Here is a 13,779-nt window from a genome sequence, read left to right as displayed (position 1 = left end):
AGTGAAGGGCAAGGCCCAAATAATGAGAGGCCTCCCATGCCAGGCTAAGGAGTTCATAGGGCAGGGGACACAGTGGGGTTCATTTAGGAACCTACCTCCTAATTCAGATTCCAAATATGCCTCTTAGTAAGAACACACCAGTTGGAAATCAAAGATTAGACACATGGATTATAGATAGATGATAGAGATGATGCTCAGAGAGACCCAGACCGAGAGACCGAGATGCAGAGCTGGGGGGAAGGTCAGTTGGCTGTCCAGAGAACCCCACGGTCAGATATCTTGATTCTGTCAGAGCAATCAGAGAAAATTAAGCCTTAAGAAAATTAGCTCGAAGCAAACAACTTCTCTGATACCCTGGCTCAGGGCTTTGTTATAAATATGCAGCGCTGGCTCAATGTCTTCTGTGTACGCCATCGGCACTCACTGTCCAGAGCCAGCCCTCATGCTTCCACAATAGCTGCAGGTGGAGTCGCCAGGTGGGCCCAGACCAGAACTTGGAGGGACAGAGAAGCTTCCAGGCAAAGTGGGGCCTGAGGAACTTTGTCCTTGTCATGACAGAGGGCAGCTCCTGTGGACTAAGGTGTCCCCATTGCCCAACAAAGGCAATTACAAGGGTACTTGGAAATAGCCATGGAAAATGGAATTAAAAAAGTAAACTCTATGCACAAGGGGTCATCAAAAGTTCATGGATTTCAAAATGTCTTGGCACGCACAAAAAAGCTATCTCATAGACCCCATAGAAACCACCCTCTAGTTCTGTCCTCTCGCCCTGCCCGGGGTGACCCCTTCTACAGTGGCATTCTTTCTGCTGGCGCGCAGCCTGATGCTGATGTCAAGGTTTATTTGCACCACAGACTCAGCACTGTCCATTGCTCTGGGCTTCCAGAGTGAAACCCAACCTCAGCCCTCAGGTGCACCTCCTCCTCCTTGCAGACCCAGTGGTATTCCCCTGCGTCCTCTCGCAGACACAAGCCGAATTCCCTGTGCTTGGGCTTCTGATTTTTCACCCCCAGGTAGTGGCCATTAGTTCACACCAGAAAAGAAGATGAGCAGGGCTCCAACAAAGCTGGACAATGGAGCGGGGTGGGTCTGGAGCACCCATGGGGGAACTTGCAGTTCCTCAACTTGGCTGATGAAGGGAAGGGAGGTCTTCAAGGTGCTTCCCAGCTGGGACCCGGTGGGAACCGGGGTGCTCCCTGAGTGGGGACCAGGTCCTCCCTGCTGTGGTTCTCCACTGCTGGACTGGTTCATTACCTGACGCCTGCTGTCCCACATGGCACAATAAGTGGCAGAAAAAAGTCGTCTCTTGAAATCAGAAATGCATGACCTCAGAGAGTTTGCATTCTGGTGACAGATTCAAAGAAAACAACTAATAAACCAACAAGTAAAAACTGATAATAACCACAAGCTGTAACAACTGTCATAAAGAGAGCTAAGGAGGAGAGGTGCAGGATGAAGGGAAGCCCTCCTTCAGGTCAGAGGGCTCCGCCCCTGCAAAGAAGAGGAGAGGCGTGGCGCAGGCAGAGAGGCAGGCTGGCAGTGCTGCAGCCCAGGGGCAGCAGGGAGGCTGGGTGGTTCTGAGCGCCAGGGACAGCACAGTTGGAGGCGTATGAGCAATGAGACACGCGTGCAGGGCTTTGAAAGCCTTGAAAGCCACTGTGGGGAGTCTGAGCTTTGTTCCAAGTATAAGAGACACCTCTAAAGAGGGAGGAGTTAGCCTACTCAGAGTGACATCATCTTCTGAGTTTAAGAAGATCGCTCCGGAAGCAAGATGCAGAATGCGTCATTACGGGGAGGGAAGAGCAGAGAAGGGAAGATGTTGCCTTGGTCCAGGGGAGCAGGATGGTGACTCCCAATACGGTGACGTTGGGAGAGACGGAGGAAACATCGCAGGGGTAGACTGGACCAGACTCACACTTGGATTAGAAGCAGGAGAGGCGCAAAAGGGAGAGGTCACATGACTCCCTGGTGTCTGAGCCGCTGCTGGAGATGTCTACTGAAATGGAGGGGATTCTAGATTTCCTCGTGAGGCACGTCAAGCCTGGGGCTGTGAGGAAACTCCTGAGCTAGAGCTGTCCATGTGGAAGTCATTAGCACCACAGCGGCGTTTAAGTCAGGGTGAGCAGACCAGATCATATGGGGATTAAAAGAGGCCCCAAGACCCAGTCCCAGGAGACTCTAATGTTTGGAGATCAGATAAGCGAGGAGACCTAATGAAGGGGAGAAGAGTAAGACAGAGTGGCTGGAGAACAGGAGGACAAGCAAGAGAAAGGGGTCTTGGAAGTTGAGAGCAAAGCCCACGTTCTGCGACAGATGCAGCAGGTGGACAAGACAAGGGCAGAGCGCCTTTGCTGGGCTTCCTAGCTGGACTTCTTGGCCACCTCGGTAAGAGCTGCACGGCCCGGGTGCTAGGCCAGATTGTTCCTTCCTCTCCACTTATTGCTAAAGGCATGCAGCTCTTCCCTCCTCTGCCTGAAATTCAAGGGCGTCTTGCATCTTGCCACTGCTCCGAGTTTAATTTCCCTGGAGTCCCGCCTCGCCCACCTCCTCCCCAAGCCTGCAGCTCTAGCTGCTAGCACACCAACGTCTTTATCTCAAGTAAAACATTCATCTCACTCTTGGGCCCAAATGGCATTCTTTAAAGTGCCGCCTGTCTTCACCTTTTTCAAGCACCGTGCTCGTCAAATCCCTCATCGGTGACCACTGCCCCCATTCATTTTACTTACCATGTCCACAGTGAGGAGAGCAGCAGGAGGGGAAAGAGCACATGTGACCAGGTCTTTTCAAAAGGAAAGATATACATCAAGCCACGGGGTAGGAACCTTCATTCAACTGCCTGTGCATTCAGAAAAAGTAGAGTAGGAACAGTGCCAGACTGTAGAGACCCCTCAAATCCACTTGACATTCAGTGAACTGACGCTGTGCACAAAGACAACAATAACAGCGACAGCTGCCACCCGCGGCCTGCTCCCTCCGCCAGGTGATCTGCTGGGTGCTTTATGCACACTGCCTCGTCCGATTCTCACAACTACCCCGGCAGGGACGAGGAAACCAGATTTTTCAGTCACTCTGAGCAACTGGCCCAAGCTGGCGAGTGGAGGAGTGAGGACCGAGACCGTGAAAGCAGGACCCCTGTGCACAAAGCGTTCGCCCTGAATGTGGGGAGGTCACAGCAGAGGGGTGGAGTTCAGACGCAGGGCTGACCAGGAAGGAGGAGTGGGCTTGGAGTAGCTCAGGAGCCGCCCTTGAGTCCCCCTGCGCTCTCACGGCTACTCCATGACCTGAAACCGTTCCATTCCCCAAACGCACCGTAAGCCTGTCCGCTTCTCTCCAGCTCCCCTACAACCAGCCCGTGATGGTCTCTGGACGCCTGTGCCACGAACAATCAGCGGTCCGTGAAGAAAAAGCTCTGATTGAGAAAGTTTGCCGACTTCCCTGGGGTAAACCCTCTCAGCCCTGGCCACCGGCAGTTACCGCCACGCTGGCGGGGAATGCAGAGAGGCACGGCCTCCTACGGTGCTTCCAGCATGCAGACATTTGGGCGCGGTAACTCGGGAGCACACCTAAGTCAGGGTGAGACACTGAGTAGGGGACTAGGGCTTGTGATCCACGGGATTTGAGATTCATTGCCTTTGTTTCTAAAGCAATCTGTTTAATGACAAGTTGACCCCCTTTGATTTTTCACAATGGCCATGTTTAGCAACCCGCTCACACAGCTCCTGCAATGTGGAACAGTCCACGCCCACCAGGCATTAGAACCTAGCACCTGGCTGGGTGCGTGTGTTGGTGGTAGGCAACTCCAACTTCCCTTCTCTCTTCCTTTCCCATCTGCAGCCCTGGGCCAGATTTCCTGAAGGTTTTCCTAGAGTGGAGGACATTGCCTGCCCCCAGTAGACTCCAAGCTTTACTTCTGGCCTCCAGGCCACCATCCTGTCTTCAGCCCGTGTAGCCCTCAGCCAAGGTCCCAGCCTCCTTCTTGCTGCCCAACTGGCCTCTTTCACAGCTGGGGAGGACAAGGGACCACTAACCCCAGCGAGGATATTGGCTCTGCTATGCCGAAGGTCACTGCCGGAGAACAGCACCAGGCTCTCGGGTGGAGACTGTCGGTGTACCTTAGGATTCCCTTCTGAGAAGGAGCTAGGGAGGCAGGGCCAGCAAACTGTTCTCCAGCAAGTCAGGGTGATGATGAGCCTCTTCAAGGCTGGAATAAAGACCATGACAGCAAGCAGCCTGCAGCATCCCCCAAGGCTCATGCTGAAGGATCCCCCAGGCCAGGATCTGGACAGAGCCCCCCTACCTGCCGGGCAGCACACAAGTAGCCCCAGAGGCAGCTCCTGGCTGCAAACCAGAGAATGCAGAAGTCGCTGAGAAGCAAGGACCCCCAGAAGCCGGCCCCTCACCTGGCTTCACCTTCACGCCTCCTGCGTCTTCCTGCCCGGCACCTCCGTGGATTGCCCCTGCATCCTCTTCCTTCCGTGCAGCCCCCAGTGAACTGGGAAAACCTTAGAGATCTTAAGGCAGTGCTGCTGCTGCCAGGCGAGGCAGAGCACACGCTCCACACGGGCGCAGGCCTGGCGGGAAGGATGTCAGCACCGGGCACTCATGCACGCAGCAGGAAGGGGCAGGCTGCATCCGCAGCCCTCTTTCCCTTCTCTAGAACTGCACCCCACACATGCCCCAGCCTTGCTCTGACTGTCTACCTTCTGTCCACCACCTGGGATCCAAGTTTTAAAAGCAGAAACATGGGGCCGGTGCTGTGGCGTAGCAAGTAAAGCCACTACCTGCAGTACCGGCATCCCACGTGGGCACCTGTTTGAGTCTCCGCTGCTCCGTTTCTGATCCAGCTCTTTGCTATGGCCTGGGGAAGCAGTACAAGATGGCTCGGGTCCTTGGGCCCCGGCACCCATGTGGGAGATCTGGAAAAAGCTCCTGGCTTCAGATTGGTGCAGCTCCAGCCATTGCAGCCAAATGGGGAGTGAACCAGTGGATGGAAGACCTTCTCTCTCCTTCTTTCTCTCTCTACCTCTCTGTAATGCTCTTTCAAATAAATAAGTAAATATTTGGGGAAAAAAAGCAGAAACAAACAGATTAAAGTAACCTGTACCAAGATGGAAAACCTCAACTACATAGGCCCCTTCCAAAGCCCTATAACTCATTTTTAGTCATTGTTTAGTTATCTTTCCTATTTCTTTAGGTGTATTTTATTTATTTGAAAGAGTTACAGAGACAGATGGAGAGAGGAAGGTGTCAGGGGAGAGAGAGAGATATCTTCCAGCCAGTAGTTCACTCCTCAGATGGGCACAATGGCCAGGGCTGGACCAGACCAAAGCCAAGAGCCTGGAACTCTATCCTGTTCTCTGCCACGTGAGAGGCATTACACCAGGAAAACTGGATTGGAAGAGAAGCAGCCTGGACTCAAACTAGCGCTCATATGGGATGCCGGCATCTTAACCTCCTGCGCCACAAGGCCGGCCACGTGGTCATTTTCCCAACGAGAGTCTGCCACAGTGGGCATTCTGAAGGACCCAAGTCTGTCCCTGTGTGGCACTAAGTCTGAAACACTTTGGAAGCAACCCTGTCCATCACACTGCTTTCAGAGCCCATGATCGATCCTGCTGGGACCCAGCATCCAATCAACACAAGGGTGGAACTTTTCCCAGGGGCATCGCTGGGCACCTCGGCCCCAAACAACCACGTGTAAAGCAGCCGCCGGATGTCCCAAGACAGGGAAAGGGGTCCCGCGTGTGGAGGGCCACCGTGTAAAGCAGGTCAGAGGGGCCAAAACCAGCCCCAGGGAGGCCTCCCATAGCCAGAGCCCTCCGACTGACCGCGTCATCTTTATTCCGCAAGCTCTGGGGTCTGGGCCTCATGGCCAACAGGGCCTGCCCTTCCTCTGGTTCAGCCAATTCTTGGGGCCCGGGAACCACTGCTGGTGATACCCTCGACATGCCCGCCAGCAAGCCTGAGTCCACGCCCCAGCCTGCCCCTCCATGAGGCTCTCCCCCAGGAGCAGTGCCTGCATCCGCACACCCCCAGGCCCAGGTGGCAAGCAATGCAGGGCCACCCCCGCAGCCCAGACATGGCAGAAACCACGCCTTGGCCAGCTCGGAAGCTCACTTGCCTCACTGCTCCTTCCACGGAATACCACAGGGCAGGCTTTGACCCACACCTCCCCTCACTCCTTCTGCCTCCTGACCGGCCTGCAGCCGCCCCACGCGGCCCTGCATGGTGTGGCCTAGCCTCTCCTGGTGGGAACTGGGGGGAACATCGTCTTTCCAGCAGCAGCTGTCTCCAGACCTGCTGTCGTCCCAGGCCTGAACACAGACCCGCACTTCCTGGGGTGGTCTGAGAAACTGACCCCCCCAGACAGGACAGGGAAGGGTGGGGAGTTGCCCCCACAACGGCCACCTTTTCTGTTCATTCATGCCAGTGTTTACCGGATGACTACTGCCAGCCAGTCCTGGGGCCAGCCCTCAGGAAGGAAGGCCCTAGGGAACCCGGACAACCGGGAAGGGCCGAGGCCCCCTGTGGGAGAAGAAGCGATGGCACTCACCCCTTGCAGGATGGGACATACTCTGCTGGTTCCTGCAGGGCCAGGCCTGCTGTCTGGTGCCACCCTCTCAAGGGAGGCTCACAGAACCATCGTCAGCCACGTGTGTCATCACCACGTCTAACTGTGAGTCTAACCTTAAATAGAGCAGTTTCTTCTCTTGTAAGTTGGGGCAGCCTGAAGCTGATGGCAGCAGGTCCATAGTAATACAGGAACAGATACTTGTCAAATGAATGAAGCAGGGATGTACTTACAAATATGTGCGGCCATGAGAAACCAATTCACAAGCGTCCAACTGGTAAGCCTTTGAAAGGGTGACAGTACCATGGGAGGTGGGAGTGGTGGGAACGAGCTCTCACGGAGTTTCTGGGAGGTAAATTTGTGTGGGCAAGGCACAGCCATTCTGCGCCTCCACGTCAACTTGCAGCAGTTTCTTCAATGCCCGAGTGGTGACCTATTGCACTGCGGTTCTACGTCCTTGCTGTGACGACACACCTCGGCCCTTGTGGTGTGAAACACTGGAGACCAATGGGAACGACTGTGTTCCAGGAGAACCTCATGGCAACAGGTGCCTGGGGGGCCTGGCCCATCTATAGCTTGGATGGAAATGAGAGAGTTTACGCCCCCTTCACTGTGGGACAGAGAAAACTGGGGGCAACCTACACTCAGCAACAGAAAAACTCACACCCGAGCGGACCTAGCAGTGCCATGCTGCATTCTGCAGCTCAGAGAAGCCTAAAAATGCAATGGTGGAGAAAGCAACCGGCGGGAGAGAGCGTGGTGGCTGCTCTCATTATCGGTCAGGCTGCCCCGTGACAACCAGATCCCTGGACAAACATTATTCTGGATGTCTCTTTGGAGGGTCTGGGTGAGATTACTGTTTAGTCAGTGCACTTTGAGTCAAGTGCATTGTCTTCCACAATGTGTGGGGGTCCCTTCTGGTCAGTTGCAAGATGGTCAAGGCCCGAGGTTTCCGGGGAAAGTGGAATTCAGTAGGAAGAAGGCCTTCAGACCGAACTGCAGCACCAGTTCTCCCCCAGGTCTCCAGCCTGCTGACCCCTTTATCATGTGAGTCGAAACCCAAAATAAATCTCTCTCTATGTACACACGCCGCTGACTCTGTCCCTCTGGAGAACCCCAGCACAGAGAAGAACACTATCCAATGTGAGGTGTGGAGTCACACAAAGGGAGCACAGGCCTGTCTTGGTCACGTGGCCACTGCTTGCTGATCCCAGTCTCCCTGTTGAGAGAATGGGGCTGAGGAAACTCATCTCCTGGACTGTGAGGTGAGTCGCAGTCCTGTGTGTGTAACAGTGTCCGACTGCCACAGCTGAGCCCGCCCAGCTCATCTAGTGCCCAAATTCACACCCGTGCTGGGTACTCGCATGAACAGCCTGCAGTGGTGACGGCACAGCCTTGGGGACACCCTGCCGGGGCAGAAGCTGGTGGGCCATATGCAGGTAGGGGACAAAGGGTCTGTGCTGGCAGGTGGTCCAACAGGGGGGTCTCAGAAGAAGTCCGAGAAGCATCCCCAAGGGAGAAACATCAGCCAGACCTGGACTCTGACGCCAAAGATGGACTTCCCTGCCCTCTCTTCTGTTTCCTTCTTCCTGCTTAGACTTCACAGCAGCACCTGGGGAGTGGGAGTGGGGAGGGCAGCAAGGGAGAGAGGAAGAGGGCCTTCAGTCCCAGTGCTGCGAGGGCTGACATGGCACGGGACGCGTTGACTGGATACCCTACTTACAGAGCCAAGCGAGCATGGAGCGTTTGCTACCTACCAGGGAGCAGAAAAATCATGGGGTCCTTCAGGCTTGCATCTGGGGTCAGGAGACAGCAGCTACTTCCCCTGAATGAGCTGGGAGGGATCTGGGAGAGATTCTCCACCCAAGTTACCTTTATCACCATACCTCCCGAGTCCTTTCTTTTAGCCGTGGGCTCGTACTTCTAAAAGTTTGTAGAAAATTTTAATTAAAAGGTAAGTATCTTTTGGTGCAAAAAAGGAAATGGAAATCCCTGCATTGCTTTTTCATAAAGAATTTTCCATAAACGTTGTGAAGAGCCCTAGTCCAGCCAGCATCCATCACATACCCAGCACTGTGCAGGCTCAGAGCAGGCACTCACCAGGGCTGAACCAGTGAGCAGATTTTTCTACACATCAGTGCTCCTAGACCTTTGATTCCTGAAATCTGAGAATTCCGGCTTCTTAATATTTGAACTCCCATAGTGCTTGGTGCAAAACTGAACCACATCCAATGCCTGGCGAGTGGAGAGAATACAACTGAATCCCCTGTCAAACCATGGTAGTGGCCATGGCAAATCGAACACTGTTGGGGCAGCAGGTGAGGAAGGGGCAGGGACAACAGGACAGAGTGAAATGTTGTAGCTTACAAACCCTCGGAAACCAGAAGTTGCCATGAACACTCTGACACTAAGGAGCAACTGCAGGGCTACATGAATTTGCTTGGCTGGCCTCCCAGAATCAAGGTGGGACCTCCATTTTGTACTGGGTGACCAGGTGTGCCAGACAATTCCTGGAGCATCCAGCAGGTGGCACCATCTGCCCAGAGGACTGAGACAGATTTAGCGTCCTTGGTTCCCACCCCACTCCCGCCCCCATCTTCAAAGGGGCCCTGGCACCTCTGACTTGGCCTGGAGGCCACAGAGTGGGATGGTCCCCGCACACCTGCAGCTCGTCCCAGAGTGCCAATGTGCAACACTAACTCCGTCTCGCTGACAGACAGATGGCAGCAGGAGGGGGCTAAGCATTCCAGGTGGTTACTCTTTTAACTAGTACCAACCATGACACCAACGACTAGTCAGTTTATGGAGTGCTTGCCAAGACCAGACACGGTGCTAAGTGCTCTGTGTGAATCATCGGACTGGGCTCCCACAACGCTCGGAGTGCATGACATCATTTTGCGGGTCAGAACCTCAAGACTGGGAGTTTCCCCCCGTCCCAGGTCAGTCCGTGGCAAAGCCAGAGTGAACTCAGCTCTGCTGGACTCCAGCTTGTACCACTTGCCAGTGCAATCTGCTGTCAGTTCCCTGCCCCTTCTGCCTGCCCCCCTGCTTTCTCTGTACCTCCCCCTGTGTTAGGTTCAGAAATGATCAGACCACACCGTGCTCCTGAGAACTCTCGGTATAGTTAGTGGGGCCAGAATCACAGCTGTGCGTGACTTGCTCTGTGGTAGTGGGGTGGCTGAGACAGGGAAAGGTCAGGCACTGTGCAAGTTCACTCTTAATTTAATCTGAGTTTTGTGAACTTGAACTAGATGTGGGCTCTTCTTTCTCTACATAATCCCCCACGTCTCCATGTCTCACTTCACTGTCATTTGGCAGCTACTGGATATCTTCTGGCAGGGTGATGGGTTAGCGAAACTACCGCCACCTGACCCTCAGGAGGTGGCCGACAAGGACCAAACACGCCAGTCCCAGGCAGCCAAGCTCTGCCCTCTGGCCTCTAAGCGAGTGCCTCAGAGGGAAGAGGACTCTTGTCAGGCACACAGCTTGCATCCAGAGCTGAGGACAGTGGGGATCTGCCTGTTCCAGACCCCGTCATGTCAGTGGAAGTAGCCATGGGAGGGAAGCCGGCCCAGTGCTGTGACCGTGGAGACGGCAGTGAGCTCCAAGGCCTGCCTCGGCAGCTGTGAACACCGGGCTCAGCGAGGCCCCACAGTCAGCTGGTGGCGCTCCCTGCGTCTGCGTGGTGAAGAGTGTTCTTGTCTCTTGTGGGCTCCTGGTATCATGGCTTCCCTTCCTGAACCTCAAGCTCACTGCCACTGGTAGGGCGTGCAACCTGATCAAGTGCAAAAGAAGTGGGGAAAGAGAACTGGAGGTTGGAGAGCGCGACCATAATGTGGGAAAAAGAAAAGCTACCACCACGGGCTGAACCATGCACAGCAGAGAGCTAGGTTGAGGTCCTAGCCCTAGTGCCCACGAACATGACCTTATTAGGAAACCTTATTAGGGGTCTCTGCAGATGCAGTCAAGGTCCGATGAGGCCTCTAGGGTGGGCCTTACTTGGGCATGACCGGTGTCCTCCTGAGGCTGGGAGAAATGAGGCATCTGTGGCGGTGAAAGGTGAGGTGCGCAGTTCAGCAGCCATCGCTGGGAGCTGGGACAGGGTGAGGGCTGAATTCTCTCTGAGAGCCTGCAGGGGCAGCAAGTCCTGCCGACACCGAGAGAGAATATGTGTCTGGTGCTGTAAGTCCCCCGGCTGTGGCTTTTTGGCACAGAAACCCTAGGACACTACTATAGATACCTCTCAACTGACAGCCTTGCTGGGCGCTTCCATTCGTTAACTGATATCACTGTGCAACTACCATGTGCCAGGTGCCATCCTAGAGAAACAACAGTGACCAAAATAAGAGAAATTCCTCTCTTCCTGAACTATCTTTCCAGTTCCCAGGCGTCATCTCCCAGCAGCCTCAAAGCAGCCCGACATTTTACGGATCAGGAAACTAAATCTTAGGAGGGTTGGTTCCTTGGCCAGGGCCTCTCTTCTGGTGAGGATTAAGCAGAACCTGGACTTGGCTCTGCCCTACCTTCACTTGGCACTTGTGGTGCGGCTGCCCACACAGTAGGAGGGAAGGGAAGAGAATAGAGGGAAGGGAGGAGCCCGGGCCCAGCAATGGCTGCTGCTTAGCGTTTGGGAGACATGGAGTGAGCTCTGCCTGCTGGAGTCATCCAGCCCAGAGCTGACCCCTCGGCCCCCGGCCTCCAGGTTCCTGTGTAGGTTCATCTGCGGCAAGAGGCCGGAACACATCAGTTCTGTCTCCAGAGTCCTCCCACCTCTGCAAAGGAGGTGAAGGAAGCCTGGTTCTGTGTAAGGATGTAAAATCAAGCCCCACAATTGGCAAGCAGCGGCCAGGCCCCAGGAGTCTCACCTGGAGGGGGTGCACGTTGATGGGAACCAGCAGTAATCAGACAGGATCACACTGTGACCAAAGAGGCAAGAGACGGAGACAAAGGCACACCACAGCCACAGCAGGACACACAGTAGGACACACCCGACCACAAAGCACATCAGCGGCTCAGTTCACACCAGGGTGAGTGGCTCTCTGCTGCTCCGTCCTCTCCATGTCCTGGGTAAATATGTGCTGGGGATTGAATAGGATTTGACTTCCAGTTTCCCAGAGGGCTTTGAGTGCAGCAGCATCATTTACCGGTAATTAGAGGGTAGGAGCTTGATGTATGGGATTCTTCTGCCATCACCATCCACTGCCTTCGGCAAATGCCAAACTGACAGGACCACCAATCTTGGACTTGCACCTCCAAAACAGTGAGCTAAATAAACCTTTTCTCTATGAGGTTACGCTGCCTCAGGTCTTCTATCACAACACAGAAACTGGCCAGTGCACATGCAGTATCAAGATCACCGATCACCAGATGGCCTTTCTTGCTGACAGCATCAAATGCAAAACAAGCCCTCAGTTCCTGAAGCTTCCCCAGTCCCTCAGCACAAGCCCACACCTGTCAACCCTGCTTCCTCCCTGGGACATCGCGGGCTCCCCTACGTGTGGCCATGGCCACAGCAGCTACTCAAACTTTACTCGCCTGTAAGAATGCTCTCATTCTGGCTGGCTGGCTTTCATAGGTCCATGCCTCACCCCAGCCCCAAGACCCATGAGGGCTGGCACTGGGGACCCCCGCCACTCAGCAAGGTCTGCTGCGCTCTATAACAAACTCTTAGCCCTGCAGGTGGCCCCGGGGTGGTGGTGGGAGCTTACCAGCCCTGGAAGGACCCTAGCCTGGCCACTCTTGGGAATATGGAAGTTGCTTTTGGTGGGTCTCTCTCACCCACGCAGCTCCCCTCCTGTGGGGGAGGGGCTTGGCAGATCTGAAGCCACATGCCGTGAGGAGTCCCTGAACTCACCTGAGGTGAAGACCTTCTGCCTCAAGGGCCAACCACTCAGCACGCTTTCTGAGCATCAGAATCCCAAGCAAGGCTTCACCTTCCCCGGCAGCAAAGCCGCGAACGTCCCAGGCGAGATCTGACGGTGCCCAGCCTCCTGTGCCCTGGGTGCAGCGGCGAGTTCGCGTAAGCGCTGTGCTTGGGTAAGGATCAGCCACCCTCTCTGACAGCTCCTTCCAGATTCAAAACAGCAGAGGAGGGGAGACCAAGATGGTGTCTCCCAGAGCTTAGACTCCTCATGGACAGCTGGCCTGCGTCCTACCTTATCAAGCCAGGTGCACTCGAAGTAGCTCGTGGACTCATCCCCCCAGGATCTAGGTCAGGCTTAGCTCAGGTTTTACAAATGAGAACAACGGGAAGCTTCCGGCAATGTTTCTGGAGCAGGAACAGCACTGAGTTGGTCCTGGTTGGAATAGGAATTCAAGGAGGAGCTTACTCTCTGTTCGACTCAGTTTCTTCACCCTAAGCGGGTGTGAGGGGCTAACTCCGTATGCTGATGTCCACAGTAGCTCAGAAGGCGACTGTATTTAGGGACAGGGTCTATACAGCAGTACTGAAGTTAGAAACAGGCCACAAAGGTGGACTTTGACCCAATATGAGTGGTGTCCTTGGGAGGACATTTGGACTCTGAGGCACAGAGGGATGGCCATGTGAAGACACGGGTGGGTGATGACCATCTACAAGCCAAGGAGAGAGGCCTCAGGAGAAATAGTCCCAGGGCCTGCGCTGTGGCGTAGCGGGTAATGCCAGCACCTGCGGCATCTCACTGTGTGCTCATTCGAGTCTCGGCTGCTTCGATTCCAATCCAGCTCTCCACTGTGGCCTGGGAAAGCAACAGAAGACGGCGCAAGTGCTTGGGCCCCTGCAGCTTCACGGGAGACCCAGAAGAAGCTCCTGGTTCCTGGCTTCGGTCTGACCCAGCCCCAGCCATTGCAGCCATTTGGGGAGTGAACCAACAGATGGAAGATTCCTGTCTCTCTCTCTCTCTGTAACTCTGTCCTTCAAATAAATAAAACAAGTCTTTGAAAAAGAAGAGGAAGGAATAATCCTGCTGACACCTTGGACTTGTAGCTCTACTTCCAGAACGATGAGAAGGCCAAGTGCTGGTGCAGACACTCAGTGTGTGGTCCTGTGCGCCCGTGGCCAGAGCTTACGGCCCGTACTCCCGGGGGGCCAGCCTCCGCTGACACAGTGGGTGGGTCATCCGCTTTAGAGGTGAGGACACTGAGATGTGCACAGAGAGCAAGCTCCTCCTCGAATCCTATTCCAACCAGGACCAACTCAGTGCTGTTCCTGCTCCAAAAACATTACTGGA

General features: G+C 54.7%; 1 protein-coding gene across 2 annotated transcripts in view; it reads right to left on the bottom strand.

The window, feature by feature from the left end:
- BFSP2 (beaded filament structural protein 2) overlaps positions 1-13,779 on the bottom strand; it is a 48,395-nt gene that overhangs the window by 29,106 nt on the left and 5,510 nt on the right. The window contains exon 1 of one of the 2 annotated variants that reach the window (XM_089330277.1): positions 12,426-13,335. The gene's annotated coding sequence lies outside the window, so the exon portion shown is untranslated. 2 annotated transcript variants of the gene reach the window in all.

This window comes from Oryctolagus cuniculus, chromosome 4, assembly GCF_051225735.1.
Source record: "Oryctolagus cuniculus isolate XC-2025 breed Fujian yellow rabbit chromosome 4, ASM5122573v1, whole genome shotgun sequence".
NCBI classification, from domain to species: domain Eukaryota; kingdom Metazoa; phylum Chordata; class Mammalia; order Lagomorpha; family Leporidae; genus Oryctolagus; species Oryctolagus cuniculus.
The sequence above is the reverse complement of the archived record's forward strand: the minus strand, read 5'-3'. Positions and strand labels throughout refer to the sequence as shown.